Source organism: Malaclemys terrapin, chromosome 1 (genome assembly GCF_027887155.1).
Source record: "Malaclemys terrapin pileata isolate rMalTer1 chromosome 1, rMalTer1.hap1, whole genome shotgun sequence".
NCBI lineage: Eukaryota > Metazoa > Chordata > Testudines > Emydidae > Malaclemys > Malaclemys terrapin.
In genome coordinates, this window is record NC_071505.1 from 84256637 (window position 1) to 84273577 (window position 16941).

The following is a 16941-nucleotide window of genomic DNA, read 5'->3' on the forward strand; positions in this document are numbered from 1 at the left end:
TAAAGTAGGCAAACATGCTCAGTATAATATGGAAGGTATCTTTGCCATATCTACTGGCTGCTTCCCTCAAGTTACCAGCATTACCTTGCCATGACCAGTCTTATCTGGATTGAGTTTCAACCAGTTGCCAATGATTTCAACCAGCAGTTTCATCCATTTCCTAATCTCAACCAAACACTGGACCAGACATTCAACAGCAGTGTCTAGGTTAGGTGAGATTGATACACTTTGACATCATCACCATATTGATAACTCTGCAAGATTAATAATTGCCATCATGCCTTCTCCTCATCCTTCATACTTGAATATTTTCCAGTGACTTACTTTATGCTCATTCTCTCTCGTGTGTGTGTGTGTGTGTGTATTTTATTTATTTATTTGGGTTCTAAATTATGCTCCGGGGATGGGGAGCTCTTTACCTCTCTCTCATAAGGGAGCCTGGCTCTGAGGGAACAATTCTAATCACTTGTCCATGGACATCTACACCTTTACATTTGGATTTCCAATAAGAAAATATGATTGTGCCAGTTTCAAGATGGGGTTTCTCATTCTGTTAAGTAAATTAAAATGATTTTTGCTGCTGTCACTGACTACTAGTATTTTTCTGTATTTGCTTATTCTAATTGGGATTATTATGCAAGGATTTCTGGCTATTATTATTTTATTTTAATGTGTATGATAATCACTTGACCTTATGTCTAGGTTTATCATTATTGTAATCTAAATTAAAATGTCACGGCCACCATCAGTCTCAGACTGACAGTTAGAACACGGACCTTGCCGTAATTTATTTCCTATGCAAGTACAAATTTTAATACCTAAATAATAATATAAATAATAACCACCTAGTTTGAAATCTAGATATGATCATACAGAATACCACCAGTCTGATCCTCAGCTGGAGCTACCTTTTGCTGTGGAATGCTCATTGTGACTCTAACCACTGATAAGATTTGTTCCTGGTCCTCCTTCAAGCCAGGAGCAAAACATAATCTTAAAAAAAAAATAGCCTGATGGGGCTAGACAGTATCACCCATATCTGCATGAAGTCCTGGCCTTTGCTATTCTGCATACATGCGTGGTCGTGAGACCATAGTTAGTGTTGCACCAGAGATTTCAGTTTAACAGGAAAGACTTTGGGATCTCTGATGAATGTTTGGGAACAGAAATAAACAAAACATAGATAACTTAATTTGGAAGGGTTTAATTGTCTGTATATATAATATGTAGGCCTGTTTTGACTAAATTAATTGGAGAAAACCCCATATTCTACTATTTATTTGGTTTAGTGAGAACAGTATTTCCACCAAAAGCACTATTTCCTGTCAAGCGGGTGGCCTGGTACTTAAAAGCTTTGTTCAAATACGTTTATGTACTGCCATTATTTTGTGGATTTGGTGGTATTTAAGAGGCCACCATAGACATAGATAGGGCACTCTTCCTTTCCTCCTCATTCGGTACTTGCGTAAAGTGATCTAGCAGATTGTCAAGTTGCATATTGCCATAATGAACAACCTTTTACTCACTGGAGCACTGCGTGAAGTGAAGCAAATGACAAAATGAAATCACACAAATGATGGCTGCTGTTGCTATAGCCTGGTGAATCAGGCATCCAGGAGTTCAATGGCAGCTTCGTGCATATAAATCTGATTTTTCATTCACCTTTGCCACTAAAGACCCAGAACTAACTAAGCACTCCGAAGTGTCAAAGCACTGTAGGAGCTTCCTCCTATCACACTAAGTGCACAAGACCAGTGAAATGATAACTTCAGAGAAGCAAAATTAGAGAGAAATAATTTTCTCATATGGGGGGCATTTTCAGAAAACTTTCAAATAGAAATTTGAGTTTTTTAAAAGTCTGACACATTTCTCTAAATGTTTATGAAGTAAACTAAATTTGAATCTCGTTCTGCACAGGTGAAAGATGGCTGTATTAAGTCACTGGCCTTTTCCTCACTGAGCATTTTCTGGCATTTTCAACCAGCATGCCAATTAGATCTGCCCTGAGTAGAGTTAGATGGTATAGTAATAAACATGCCTGTGATCAGTCTACTGTGTCACTCCCATTAGTGCTAATACCAGAGGATCAATGTCAGTGCTGGAACAGTAGTGGGAGAATTTCTGACAATGCTCAGTGTATATTCAGTCACTTCACCACCTGTACATTAGCTGTGTATATACTGCAATACTGGTGAGCTGTAGCTACGGTCATAACTAACTTAAAATTTGTTTTTATTTGGCTTTCTCTGCTCTTTTCAGTCCAGTGAGTACCAGTGATGTTCTTCCAGAAAAGATCAGGAATGGAACTGACTGAGTTGAAAAAAGTCAGGAATTCTTCCATGTATTGGAATTATTAGATTTGCCAAATAATTTTCTCCTTCACTTTTGAGTACAGAAGAAATGGCTGCAAAATATTTCCCCTCATCACTGCTGCATCTTTAATAACATGAGTATGTGTAAGGTAGGCTAGTAGTAGCTCTTCCTTTCCATCCTTTGTTTTTATTTTTCCTTAGTCATTTCTTCCCTCTTTTCTATTTCCATGCCAGTCGGATATGTACATGAGACTACAATGTTATTGAATATAGAGACAGTACTGGCAACTCCACACCTCTGTGTATATCATGGGATATTCAATACAAGGGATGGGCTAAATAAGAAGTCATGTCAAAAAAAGCCAATTATCTGAATTCCAACCTGTATAGCACAGCATGTTTACATTAAGCTTTAAAATAAAGTTTTCCTTTTCTTGAACTCTGTTTCCATTCAGCTTCTTTAAAAAAAAAAATCTCACCTTATATCTGTCCCTTATTATTCATAGATTTTAGTTCCAGAAAGAACCATTAGATCATCCAGTTTGACCTTCTGTATAATACAGGTCATGAAATTTCACGGAGATAGTCCTGTGCTAAGCTCAATAATTTGTGTTTGACTGAACCATACCTTCCAGGAAAGTATTCAAGCTCTTGGTAGTTTGTTCCAATGGTTAATTGCCCTCCCTGTTAAAAATCAGTGCCTTATCTCTGATTTGAATTTATCTGGTTTTAATTTCCATCCCTTGGTTCTTATTGTGCTTTTTTTGGCCAGGTTAAAGAGCTCTTTAATACCTGGAATTTTTTTCCCCGTGAAGGTACTCGCACACTGTAATAAGTCAGTCGTCTTTTTTATAAGCTAAACAAACTGAGAAGCTTAATTTTCTCACTGTAAGGCATTTTTTCTAGTCCTCAAATGATTTTTATGGCTTTTTTCTGAATTCTCTTTAGTTTTTCAAAATCCTTTTTAAAATATAGATACCGGCACTGGACATATTATTCTAGTATGTCTCACCAGTGTTGCATACAGCAGTAAAATCATCTTCCTTTTCCTACTCATTACTTCCCTATTTATGTATCCAAGGATGGCATTAGCCCTTTTTGCCACAGCCTCACAGTAGGAGCTCATGTTCAGTTGTTTGTCCACTATGTCTTCTAAATCCTTTTCAGAGTCACTGCTTTACAGGCTACATCAAATACGATGTCCTTTTTTTTCCTTCAGTACTGGCAACTCCACACCTCTGTGTATATAATGGGATATTCAATACAAGGGACGGGCTAAATAAGAAGTCACCCTCAGTTTTCTCCTTTTTCCCATCATTTCCCCACATTTACAACATCTCGTCCCTATCTTTTTATCTTCTCTGTTATCCGAAACTCCAGTTTTTGAATGCAAGTTTTCTGTGTTGAGGTGGTGGGCAGAGCTCTACTCTGCTACAGCCACTTAGTTACATTTAGTGGAATATTGATTTTTCAGCATGTGCTGTAAAAGTCAATATTTCAGTAGACAGAACAAAGTAGAACCATTATTACATGGATCAGTCAGTCATATTACATATATGACTTCAGTGCCATGCTTAGCATAGATAATTGGCCTTCTCCATGTATTCTTCTCCTTGTCTGTTCTCTTCTTCACACTCCACAGGGAGAATTCCAGTTTCTCAAGCAGCTTCTCTCAGGATAGTTAGCTCTTCTCTCTTGATAGTCACTTTTTCATCCAGACTAGCCATAAGTTGCCTCTGTCATTCAGTTTTTTTACATGACAGTCTAATTTAGGTTCTTCCTCCCCAACCTTGCCCATATATATTTCTTGCACACGCTTCTGTACTGCTACTTCTATGGCTCGGCTTAGGACAGCGCAGATTCTGGGTTCCTACTGCTCACTCTCTCTGACAGGCAGAATGATGACCAGTCACCACCTAGCATTTACTTGCCCCCTAGAGCTCCTTCCTGCCACTTCCCCAGTTTGATTTCATCCTCACTCAGAGTAACATACAGGGAAGCAATCTCAGTGGCCTCTACTGGATGCTATTTGATCTCTTCTTAGAAGGTGTTGCTAAGAAACAAAAGAAAAATCCTCATCTGCGCCTTTTATCCCTGGCTGTCATAAGCATTTTTTTAATCTCCCTATGAGTAACATCCACTATCACAGTAAAGCAAGTCAGCAGCTGAGATCAGTTTCTGGGGCTGGGGCAGATAGACCTTTTAAGGAAAGAGAGGCCCAACCAACAGTAGTGATAGCAGGGGTGTCATCATCCCAGGCTGACCTGGGGTGCCCCTTAAAGGCAGTCATGGTGTTGCAGGTGAGTCCTTACTTGATTTTTCCCTTACCCAGGGTATCAACACATCTGGACTGACTGTTAGATGCTAAAGAGCACCACGTGCTGGAGGGTTTCATTTCTTAACAGAAAAGCCAAGGCAAACCATAAACAAAATGCTCACTCCCGCATCTTAGCTGCATGACCCGGTCATTCTTTGTTCATTTGTCCCTGAACTGAGTCTAGTGTTCACCTCTATCCAGACTCTTCACTAGGGGTTCTCTCAGTTCCAGTCTCTCCCCTGGTATTAGACCTCTTGCTTCTTATAGAGTAAGATCCTGCTCTGGAGTCAGGGATCCAGGCAGGTCCATCCACTGCGAATCTTCCAGGGAACAACAGGTGATCCTTGCCAGGCTGGGCTGCTGGCCAGTGTCTGGGAGACCCCTGGCTCAAACTATGCCCTCTTGGATGCTTGCCATATGCAGCCCTCTGTCTAGGAAGTTCCCCGTTCTACAAGCACCTCTTATAGGCTCTCCATTCTAGTGGGTTATCTGGAGAGCTCGCCCTCCGGATTCCCTGCTTGGCCCTTTGACTCAGGCATCTTTTGGGATTGCCTCTTCACACAACTGCCTCCTGTTTCCCTTGGGAGTCCCCACTTCACTGAGCTTGGGTAAACTTTATTAGTTCCAGGGGCTCATTTGCTAATCAGCCACCTGTGGCAGTCAGCTATCCCCAGGAGAGGCCTTCACATGGCAGTCACAGGCAGACTGAGCCCTAGCTCCCCATAAAGGGCAGCTGCCCCATAACAGAGTGTGTGTGTGTGGTTAAATGTTTTTTTTTAAGAATATATTTAGATTTTTTTAAAGGGTTTAATATAGAGGAATAATATAATTAGCAGTTTACTAGAGCAATCGTATCAAAAATCATCATGGAAGATAAGTATAGTATACCAGGATTTCAAGATTTCATCGCAAGCGCAGTACATAACTTCTAGCAACCTTCTCCTCTTTGGAATAAATAAAACAAACCTGTAGTGCAACAATGAAGGACATATGTCAATGTAATGACTGCTTTTTACATTAAGGGAATACAGTAAAGTGCTATAATTGTATAACATATCTCTGCCTGTGTAGAGCTTTTTATCACTTACAAATTTATGTATGTGCTCTGTTTGTGTTGTTTCACTGTTTCAGGTAAATCATTTTAACAAATATTTTATTATGACTTCTATAATTTTCTATTCCAAGACACATGCATGCGCGCACACCCACACCCAGCAGCAAAACCAACAAGAAATCTTTAAAATGACGTTAAGGTTGAGTGTATGTATCAGTAATGTAAGGGTTAAAAACATTGCATGGATGGTGTAATTACCTCAAAACCAAGCATTACAAACCCAGGAAATTCAGAATTGAAGTTATACTTACAAGAAATCCAAACACTATAGAAATGCAGAATCAAGACACCCCAAAAAATTTAACTCTGCCCTTTACTGATGCCATGCAATTATCATATAATTATGATTAAATCATTCAGTGGTTGTGGTCCCAGAATAGATTAAACTAATTCTTAAATTTGTATTCATTTTTTCATATTTTCCTCTTCAGGATATCACTTTAGGGCAAAGTTGAAGTTGTTTGATTGTGCTTTTCTTAACCTGTTTAGATTTCTGTATTTTAACTTAATTTAACTCCGAAAATCCTGGGATTATAATGCTGGGTTTGGGGATTATTATTACATCCCTGTTGTTGTTTTTTTACTTTTACATTATTGATATGTACTCTCAACCTTAGCTCCACTTTAACATAGTTTCCGTCTCTTAGATACCCTGGGGGAGTGTTTATTAATTGTTAAAAGTTGCATAAATGAGCACTAAACAACAGCACGAAAAAGAATACTATCATGTGACATTTAGAATGGTTTGAAGACTGTAATACGAACCTTAAATTCTTTATTAATTTTAACATTTAAGAACTATTTCACCTGTAAAGCAGAGCAGCACAAAGCAGCCAAAGTGTACTAATGAATCTTGCAATTGACTTGTTGGCTTAGAGGACTTTCTGAGTGAGACCAGTGCTATGTGAAGGAAGGGCAGAGGGAGCCAGTTCCCTCAGTCCTAATGTCTTTCCCCTATGCTTCTGTACTGTTGTTGGCAGTACATAGTGGAGCTAAGGCAACAGTGCCATGAGGAGCCTTTCAGACACTGATGTCCAAGCTAACATGCAGCCCTGGAACACTTAGGGTCTGTCTACAGAGTAAAGAAAAACCCATGGTTGCCCTGTGCCAGCTGACTCTGGCTTGGGCTGTGGGGCTGTTTCACTGCTGTATAGCCTTCTGGACTCAAGCTGCAGTCTGAGCTCTGGGATTCTCCTACCCCTCAGGGTCCTCGAGCCAGCCATGGGTTTTTGTTTGCTGTGTAGACATACCCTTAAAGAGCAGTGATGACTGGGCCAAGTAATCGACCAGTGAGAATCCTTGAGTCATAAATCCACTCTCTTATACTACTGACTCATTATAATCAATAGAATTGTTGCATGCACATTAGCAGAGGAAAGGTGGAGATTGGTTCAATTACCTATACTGTCACAATGGTTGTTGACCAGAGCCTGTCTGCAGCCTAAATAATCATGACAAGTAGAAAAAAGAATCATTAATAACTTAGTTTAATTGCAACCTATTTTCTTCAAATATAGCCTTTGCACATTAGTTATTTTTAACTATATGGAAGAAAATTCCTAAAGGACCCAGTTTTTAATTAACTTTAACTCATACATTAATTAGCATATTGTACATTTTCAGAAAATTTATAGTCAGAGTATGGAGTAAGCAAGAAGGGGGAGGATACAATGTTCATACATTTCAAAACAGTTTGAATCACTTCTTTATCTGCAAATCAAAACTTTCCTTGTGGGTCAGCACTCCACACAACTTAATTTAATAATAAAGAAGGTAATGGCTGCCCCGTTTTAAAGGGTTTCAATCCGTGTTGTTCAAAAAATGAAACACAGTGATAGGGTGAGAGATGTCAACTGTAGTGGCTCACACTTAGTTGTGTTTAATTGGTCGGCATCCATATACAGCATGAATAACAGACTGGTCCTAGTTTCAGCTGTATAAATAATATCTTACTCTTTCAGTTTGTGGATAAGAGTGGGAGAGGTTCTCTTATTTCAGTAGTCAATACCAGCAACATCAAAAAGCTCACCTACTGTATTCTTTGGCAAGCCACAAAGCCACAATGAACGCAGATTTCCAGGTTTGCAGTTTACTGGAGCACCTCATGTAAAGTTTTGCTGCTGCGCCATACTTAGGGTCAGCTTAGGTCATGTCAAGTTCCCTATAAGCTCTGAAGTGAATTTTTTCTATTTAGGTTTGGCTCTTCTTCCTCTGACTCTGGCCTTCTCCCAGTTTAGTAGAGCTGCTGTGGCTCAGGCGGATGGAGCAGCCTTATAGCATTCCTACTGTGGCCTCAGAAACCTGTTGGTGGCATGGTGCATGAGGGTCTACACAAGGGCTGATGTTGCTGCCCTGCCCCTCTTCTCTTCACTTATGGTGATGGCAGTTCTTTTAGGGTCTACCATTCTGCCCAGGGCATTGAGTCCTAACAAAGGAAGAGATTAAAGCTGCACCCTGGGGGAAGAGTTGGGAGCTGTTCTGTTTTCATATCAGCAACAGGACTTGTGACTAGATATAATATCTTCCCACATCTGGACTCCATGCTGAAGGAAGAACTGAGGTGGCAATGGAAACAAGTCTCTTAAGAGCCACTGCTGCAAAGGAAGGGCATGGGGTTGTAGCAGTGTCTCTCTGAAGCTTGCCCACTTAGCTCAGTGTTGCTGGCCAATTCCTGTGGCCACCTTGGGACCAGAAAGCCTCATCCTGCCTCTTTGAGCAGTAGCACATACCAGAGAAGGAAGGGAGGATCAATAGTATATAGAGAAACCCTATTTCAGGTCTTTGCTGAGTGCCAGGAAGAGATATTGAAGGAAATGTGCGTTCTTCTCTGCGGAGAAATGAGCGTCACCCACACCACTGGCACTCTCAGCAATCGCCATTCTGCATCCTAACTAATCTGTACTGGTATGTCCCCTACTAGTGTGAATGAGTGAAGTTCTGCTGTGTGTGTCATTAGAGTGAAATATCAGTGATATTGCATATCCATCTTTATTCTTTCAGTACCCTTTGGCCTCAAGCCAGTAAATTGAGTTTGCAATGGACTTAACACAAAATGATAAAACATAGGAAAAGAAGTATCATTCTTAACTATGAAACTTTTTGATTGGGTGGAACATGTAGGAAAAGGAAAACTCAGGCTGGGGGAAAACTGAGTGAAATGTATTGTCATAGTCTGAGAGGCAGTCAGACTAATCTGGTTTGGGTTATGCTTTGCTAGGGATTTTGTCACCAATGTCTCTTACTCTCTGTTTCTGTGGGTGGAATTACACAGAAAATGAAATTCTGTCACCTTTACTCTGTAAGCAGTCACATTTATTTCATTTATTTGACTTGTAGTGGAGCAGGGCCCTTTTCATTGTGGGTATGGGTGACAGAACCTGACCCTACATGGAGAAAGTAATAAATTGCTCAAATAAATTATTAAAAAGGACTAAAAAGTCACAATTATACCTAGCTTTGTATACAATATGTAAAAAGAGTAATCGAAAATGGTTTTCATAGGTTTTAATTTTATACATAAAGTACTCTTTCTACCTGTGAATAGGCTATGTTAATAAACAGTAAGCAAAAGGGAAACTAATGACTCAGGGATAGGCTACAGAAGTCTTTCATTTATGTATCACAAGTTCAAATCCAACCCGGACTGGTAGTGATCAAAAGTTGTTACCAGCTGTGACTGGGCGCTACCTGGTCAATAGCAAAATGGGGATTAAGGACTTCTCGTCGGAGTAAAACAGTGAGGCAGGGCAGTTGTTTTTAGCAGGAAAACCTCCATTTTGGAATATTAAAGTCACATGAAATAAATAGAGTATGGGAAAATGAGATTTTCACTTTTCTCCATTGGAAATAAGTTGAGCAGGATGCACTCTCTGAATCTGTAGCATGCTTGCTATGGTAAATTGAGTGGGGCTGGAGACTTTGTAAGGCACTCCTTGTTTGATGATCACGGCTGCTGCTCATTTAGAATCAAGCCAAATGTTGAAAAAGTAAGTTTAAGCTTGAGCACTTTCTAAGCCACTTTGGCTGCCTTGTGAAAAAACTTTAGACCTGAAGTCTGCTTTATTCATATCACCAGGAGCTTTTTATTGACTGTAATGGAAGCAGAATCCAGCCCTTATATTGTAATTTTATTGCTCTTGTTAAGAAATAGATGACCTAGAAGTTGAAAGAATTTAATAATACAGAGAAAACAAGGTATATTAGATTCTCTTATAAAATAAGAGAAGAAAACTCTTTAAATAGATTGTAACTCCTGCAGAGGCCAGGGTATTTGCATTGTTACCTAACAAGCTCTAGAAACATTGCAATGATATCACATTTCACTATACTGCTTTATACCCAGGGAAAGATGAGGAAAAAAGATGAACCACTTCTTTGCTTGTGTTGTTGTAACATATGTGTCCACTCTACTTAGGACGAATCTTTGGCTGACCTCGTTGAGATGAATGAAGAACATGGCAGATGAAATGAGAAGGAGGGGATTATCCATCTGAAAACTGAGGACATCCAGTTAAAGCTCATCTTCTTTTAATCTTCATGGTATGTTCACATTTATTTCACTTTGTCAGTAAGCTCATGTAAGATAGTTTAATTGAAAAATACCCTTTTCCCTTTTCTCAGTGGGATTTATGCTTTCAAGCAGGTAAAACTCAGTTATCAGTAGTGTGCAAATTATGTCAATAAACCCAAGGAAAAATCAATGGGAATATTTCCCTCAGGGCCTAGCATACTGATTATAAAAATATTAATACTTAATACCTTTATTACTCTCATATCTCTGCAACTGAAACATATAAAGATCCATCTTATCCATTTATAAGGAATACAGAATGTGTGCAAGTCCTTCAAATGCTGGTTTGTTTGAGAAGATTTATATTTTGGACAAAAGTGCAAGAGGGGCAAGGGGAAAGACAGCTGAATGCAAATTCATGTCTATCTTTGAAGGCGTTGTATATACATACACATAACCATTTTGTAACCATATGTGTAAATCTGACACACAGCAGACCTGACAATGTAGATAGGAATATCTTATGTTTTGAACTATCTGTAGTAACACTTTGTCATCTTCTGTAATAAAACTTCAGCTTTCCTAGGCTGAATTACAAATGTTTGCGCTCATGCAAAGCATAAATATAAATGTTGACAGTGTCATGCAACACTAACTTCTGTCATCCTTACCAATAGCTTGCCACTACATGTATAATAGCAGGTGAAGCTCATTTGTAAAATAGAAACTACACAGATTGCTTGGGGGGAAACATATGTTAGTGTTGCTGGATTTCTGTTTAGTTTGACTTCTGTTGTTTAAGAATGCAGAGATATTTTTAATTGAATTATTTTTAGCTTCCTGTGAGAACTGCACTATTTAACGGTCAATTATCATGTTCAACGTAAATTGATTTTTCAAGAACTTTTTATTGGCTACAAAGAAACTTGACTGATGTGTTTTCAGCCTTAGGATCAAATTCTTTTACAAAATGAGAACAAAAAACTAGCTTTAACAAATAAATAAATAGGAAAAAAGGGGCATATCCATATTGTCAGATACTTTTTTTGCCCAGTCTTATCCCCATTGAACTCAGTGGGAGATTTTCCCATGAATTTCAATAATAGAAGGATTGGGCCTAACATGTACAGGTGTCTTTGAGTATTTCTGCCACAAGGGTGAAGAGAAGAGGGGTCATAGGAGACTCACATTTAAAGTATTAATTCTATGAATATATTTTAAAAAATAATAATTAAGGACTTTTATGATGTGGTTTTAGCACACATGCCTCTCGCCCGGCAGACTTGGAGGTGCTGGGCTTTCCCTCTGGGCCAGCAAAGGGAAGAAAACTGTTGTTCCAATAAAGGATTGTGCCCCCTGTCTAGAGTTGAGTGGGATACTGTGGTTCATTGGCTGGAACAGCATAAGCCTCCTGGCTCCCACGCAGGGCTAATAGACCCTTCCTCGTGCCCCAGCAGCACCACTTGCACAGGGAAGAAAACCTTGGATTAGAATAGCACTGGGTTTGGTGGCCTTGCTGTGGTATCATGCTAGTAACCATTTGGGTGCTGGGAATGAATTTATCCCTTGACGGCCAGGTTGGCCAGAGTGGTGTGAGGTTTTTTCATCTTCCTCTCAGCAGCGGCTAGGTTAGGTCTCAGTCCTGCAAGTGCATGTGCCTAGGCAGACCCCCATGCTCATACTCAGAAGTCTGCCCATTTCCCATTTTTGGGGCTTTAAACTGTAAACTCGCAAATCATTACCATTGTAGAGGATATCAGGTTGCCATCACTCCAACTCTGGCAGTATTTTCTGGTAGGTTTCTCTATGCCGTCACATAAATTCCTCTTCTTCGTTTTGTTGGCCATACAAGGAGACAAAAATGCTTTCCTTCAAATACATTGCTAATTCTACTAACATTTAACCCACTGTACAAACTTATCTACGAGGCACAAAATCTCTAACATGATTGCAACCTGAAATACAACTTTCAATATTAAACAGGATGGCAATAATAGCCTGATAGAGTAAATCAAAGGATGGGACAGATTAATATACATTGAAAATCAAATATTATTTCACATAAATCATAGAATATCAGGGTTGGAGGGGAGGTCAGGAGATGACCCCAGGAGGTCATCTAGTCCAACCCCCTACTCAAAGCAGGACCAATCCCCAGACAGATTTTTGCCTCAGAACCCTAAATGGCCCCCTCAAGGATTGAACTCACAACCCTGGGTTTAGCAGGCCAATTCTCAAACCACTGCAATGTTCCAAGCAGTTGCAGTTTTTGCTTTTTATGCTGCAACTTTAAACGTTATTTATTAAAACCAACAAAACAAGGGAATTAAACAGACAGTCATAATCAAGGGTGACGTGTTTTTGACAGTTCTGCAGATGGCAGTAGAAGGGAGGGAAGAAGGGAGACCACATTCCTAAAGTAGTTATTGGTACCTTTGTTAAAATTAAGGAGTGTTTTACATATTGTCTTTTGAGAATTTGACACTAGTTATTATTAAACTTACAGCTGGACCTTTTCTAGATCTTTAAGTTACAACAATTTTACTTGTGGATTTTTCATATGGTCCACCAGAAGACTTTGAACAGTGCCATAGTGCAGAATGTTGCTATTTCGTGAATATGCAGGCCTCTCTTTGCAGTGCACTCCAAAGCGTTCAGGTATTCAGTGCCACCACACAATCTTTGTATTCTCTTACTGCTTAAAATTCAACAGTGCTTTTGATACTCTCTCTTGTCTGGAGCTATGCTTTAAAATACAGGAGACTATTTATTCTTCCAGTATTGATACAAAATGAAAATAATAACAGAGTAAAAAGTTCCTTTTATGTACATGTTTTGGGGTTTTTGTCTTTGGGATTTGAGTGTCTAAATCTATGTTCTCTCCAACATATGAAATGACAGGCCATTCAAAATGCCCAAATATTAATTTTTTTTGCATGTCTGTATATTCATCTGTCAACCTTGGGTTAGTTTTTTGGATTTCTATTAGCTTGTCCCAAACTGCTGGCAAGCTAAATTTCTCTAACAGGCATCAATTCGCTGTATTAAATGCCTGTTCTGCCCTGCAAGACATATTGATTATTTTTTTCCTCAGCAAAGTGACAAATACCATTTTCATGACTATAATAGAGATTGATTACAATTTTATGGAACACAGAGGGAGCTGATCTTGCAGAGACAACCTTGGGGCATATAAAAATTGAAAAAAATCATTTGAATTAATAAAGAAATTAATGAATTCATCTGTTGCTGATGAAGCCAAAGCATTTTTGAGATAATGAAAATACTGTAGATGCATGGTCATTGCTGAATGGGGAGGCGAGCTTAAATGTATTTATAGCAGCTGGTGTCTGAAATCATTTGCAATCTTTAGGAACCCAAACTTAAACGTGACTTCAAAATCTTCTTTGTCTATTAAAGCACACGTAATTATATAATGTAGGACCAAAGTCATATCTTTATTGATACAAAATAAATCTGAAAAAGTGAGGAAATAGTTTAAGCTTTTTGTGCCGTGTGATTCGTTTTAAGCATAAAAAGAACTACCAATTCCTTTAAGGTTTTTTCAATTTGCCGTAGACAAATGTTCTTACATACTGATTTACTGATTGTCATGTTAACTTTGAACCCTTATACCCTCACACTTTAGCAATTTACTCCACTGTTAACTTCAGTGGAGCCATAGCGGGGCAAGGTGTATAAATGAGGTTGGGCATCTAAATCTGACACACAGTTAGCTTATTCATGGCACTGACGCCACAGTAAAGCGAATGATAATACCAACAAAATTTATGCTGGGCATTTAGGTGAGGCTCTTAACAGGATTTGAAATTTCGCATGTGTATTATTTGTTTGGTTGTCTTAGTCCAATAATGTAGTATTTGCTGATGATCTCGTATTGATACCCTTTTTAGTATATATAGTGTAAAAGTAAAAACATGTTTAAAATGATTGTATATTCATCCTTCTTATTTCCATTTCAGAAAATATTTTATCTTTTCCTATACATATACATTTTTTACAAATGAGGTGTGAATAGCAGTTTAGCTGAGAATCACAGGCTGAAAATAAGACAAGGGGGAAAAAGTCACACGAGTTAATGGATACTTCCCCCTTTATTAAAAGTGTTTTTTATTACTGTAGTTTACAGTAAACTTTATTCTTTTATAACTGAAAAATATGTAAAGAATAACAACTGTACTTGAATAAAGTTTTACATTTAGAAATATAGACACTGAGCTAAATTTTCAAAAGGATGTGCGTGGTATACAGGTGCAAACTTGGTCACAGTGCAAGCAAATTATGAAATTTTACATTTTGCACATGTGACACGGGAAAACATGAGGTTTCAAAAAAGTATAGTCTTGTCTGCCTAACAAACTGAAGGCTAATCATGGCTCTTACTTTCTGTCAAACAAAATCAATGTGCGTTTTTTAAAAAACCATTGGTACATAGAGGTATTATAGTCAGATACCAAATATAAAAAAAGAAAAGCCTGCTATGGTATATGGATGAACAATGTTTCTCCAATTTTTTAGTATTAAAAAGTGGATTCGGATTTTCTTTTTTGTTGTTCACAATATAGTCAAAACATAACTTTAATACTAACAAGTTCAAATTCTTTTGCTGTAAAGGAACTACTATTGAAAGAGTCACATGTCAGATTTTCCCCATCTCTTGAAGAAATTGTCCACGAATATAATTTTATAATGGAAAATTTGGTTGTCAATAAGTAGCAGATACCAAGAGCTGAACACCCACTATTCCTAACACCCCTATTTGGTACTTCAGTAATAATTAAAAATAACAATGAAGCCAGTTTGTGTTTAGCCACTCTTTTCACGTATTAGATTGATGTTTTCCAAGCCTGGTCTCTGCCCAAAGGGGATTTTTTTAAAGTTTAAACAAGAAAGTCCTGCTGTTTTCAGAGGAGAGGAGAGTGAAAGAATTTATCCATTGTCTGGCTACACCGGAAGAAAGACAGGGTGCAATGGATGGATATTTTAGTGGTAAAAGTAGCCAAATATAATCTTCTACTAAGCCAAAATTAGGAAATCTTTTTCTTTAAAATACACCCCTCTTCCACCCCGAAAAACTTAAACTAGTCAATTATATGATGAACATTGCACGTTTACGCTCTGAAAACTCAGGAAATGATTATATTGAGGTTGCAGGCACAATCTTAGTTTATCCCTCCTTAAATATACGTGTTACTATGCAGTCTGTAATTACATGATCACCTACTGTTTCTCAGATAATACAGTACAATATGTTGTGTGCCCTTTTTTATTTTAATAGCCTCTGAATATAATTCCATAAAAACTGTCTTCAAAAAATTGCACATCCACACCATTTTGTGAAGCAATAAACTTTGGTGGTCATAAAATGGCTACAGAGAGTGAAAGTTAAAATAAGCTCTTTTGCTCCCCTTTAAAATAGAGACTTTGTTTTTTAACAGAAGCAGTGCAATATATTTAGCTGCTTATGCCTCAGTGACAATTTTTAAGTTATTTTTAAAATTAAATTTCGAACCAATACCTGCAATGAGGAAGCAATACATTAAATGGCAAAAGAAAAAAAAGTGTTATCTTCTATCCATAGAATCTGACCCTTGGAATAATGTATCTGAAACTGAATAATGTAGGTATTTCAATAATAAGATGTGTAAAAAACCATATTCTGTGTTTAAGGGATCTGATAGAAACGTACCCAAAACTATTGAAGAATGAGGATAGGGCCGTCTTAATCCTTTGCAGCTGTTCTTGCTGTAATTCGTCATGAACATTTTAATTTTGGGGCTGTGTTCTGAAAGAAACTGTCAATATTCCATTTTATTTATGAAATGGTTTCATACAGAAGCTGCTTATTTTTACAGCCATATTTTGAAATCTGTTGAAATTTTGGAAACTGCAGGTCATTTATTTTAATTTGTTTTGTAAATATAAATCCATTTTACATATCGTAAGTAAAGTTATGAATAATGAATGTGTGTGACTGAGAATTAACTTGTATTCTTTCTTTCTTTCTTTCTTTCTTTCTTTCTTTCTTTCTTTCTTTCTTTTAATTAATTGTGTTTTGCATTGGAGTCAATGGAAGTTTTGCCAGAATAGGGACTGCAGGATCAAGCCCCGCATTCATGTAATAGGTGAAGCACTCTTAAATCAGTCTCTGTGGAGTTATTTAGCTGTTACCAATTACTCCTGCATTGTAAACAATCGAAGTGCTTGTATCTGCAGGCAGTAGATAACCTGGAAATCAAATATATCAGCTCTACACAGATCCATGAAGAGATTGTCCTGTCAGCTAAAACAAGAGTAAAAGAGGTGATTGTAAATAACACTCAAAGGCCAAACAAGTTAGTGACATTTATATAAAAGAAAAAAAGGGAGAGAAGCCACCTATGGCAACCAGTTGAAATCTAATTGAAAAGTTGGTGAAAATAAAATCAAAGCCTTAAAAAAGTTTATTGTAAGTTTATTTTGCTTTGTACAATACTCACTTTCAGCTTATGGATTGCAGGCTTTACTCTGAGTAAGACCCGGAATAGCATGTTGATGATGCCACAAATTTGTAAAGCCTCAGCAATTTATCCTTTGTTCCAAGTGTGGAAATTATTGTTACTACTTAATTTTTTATATATAGGGATTGCATTTGGAACTAAAAGTAGTGGACAATATAGGAAATAGT

At 37.8% G+C, this 16941-nt stretch overlaps 1 long non-coding RNA gene across 1 annotated transcript in view; it reads left to right on the forward strand.

Moving 5' to 3' along the window:
* The window catches only part of LOC128830400 (uncharacterized), a 43082-nt gene extending 32816 nt beyond the window's left edge, over nucleotides 1-10266 (forward strand). Inside the window, exon 4 of the long non-coding RNA XR_008443574.1 lies at nucleotides 10158-10266. This is a non-coding gene — a long non-coding RNA (uncharacterized LOC128830400). The remainder of the gene's footprint in view (nucleotides 1-10157) is intronic.
* The last annotated feature ends 6675 nt before the right edge of the window (nucleotides 10267-16941 follow it).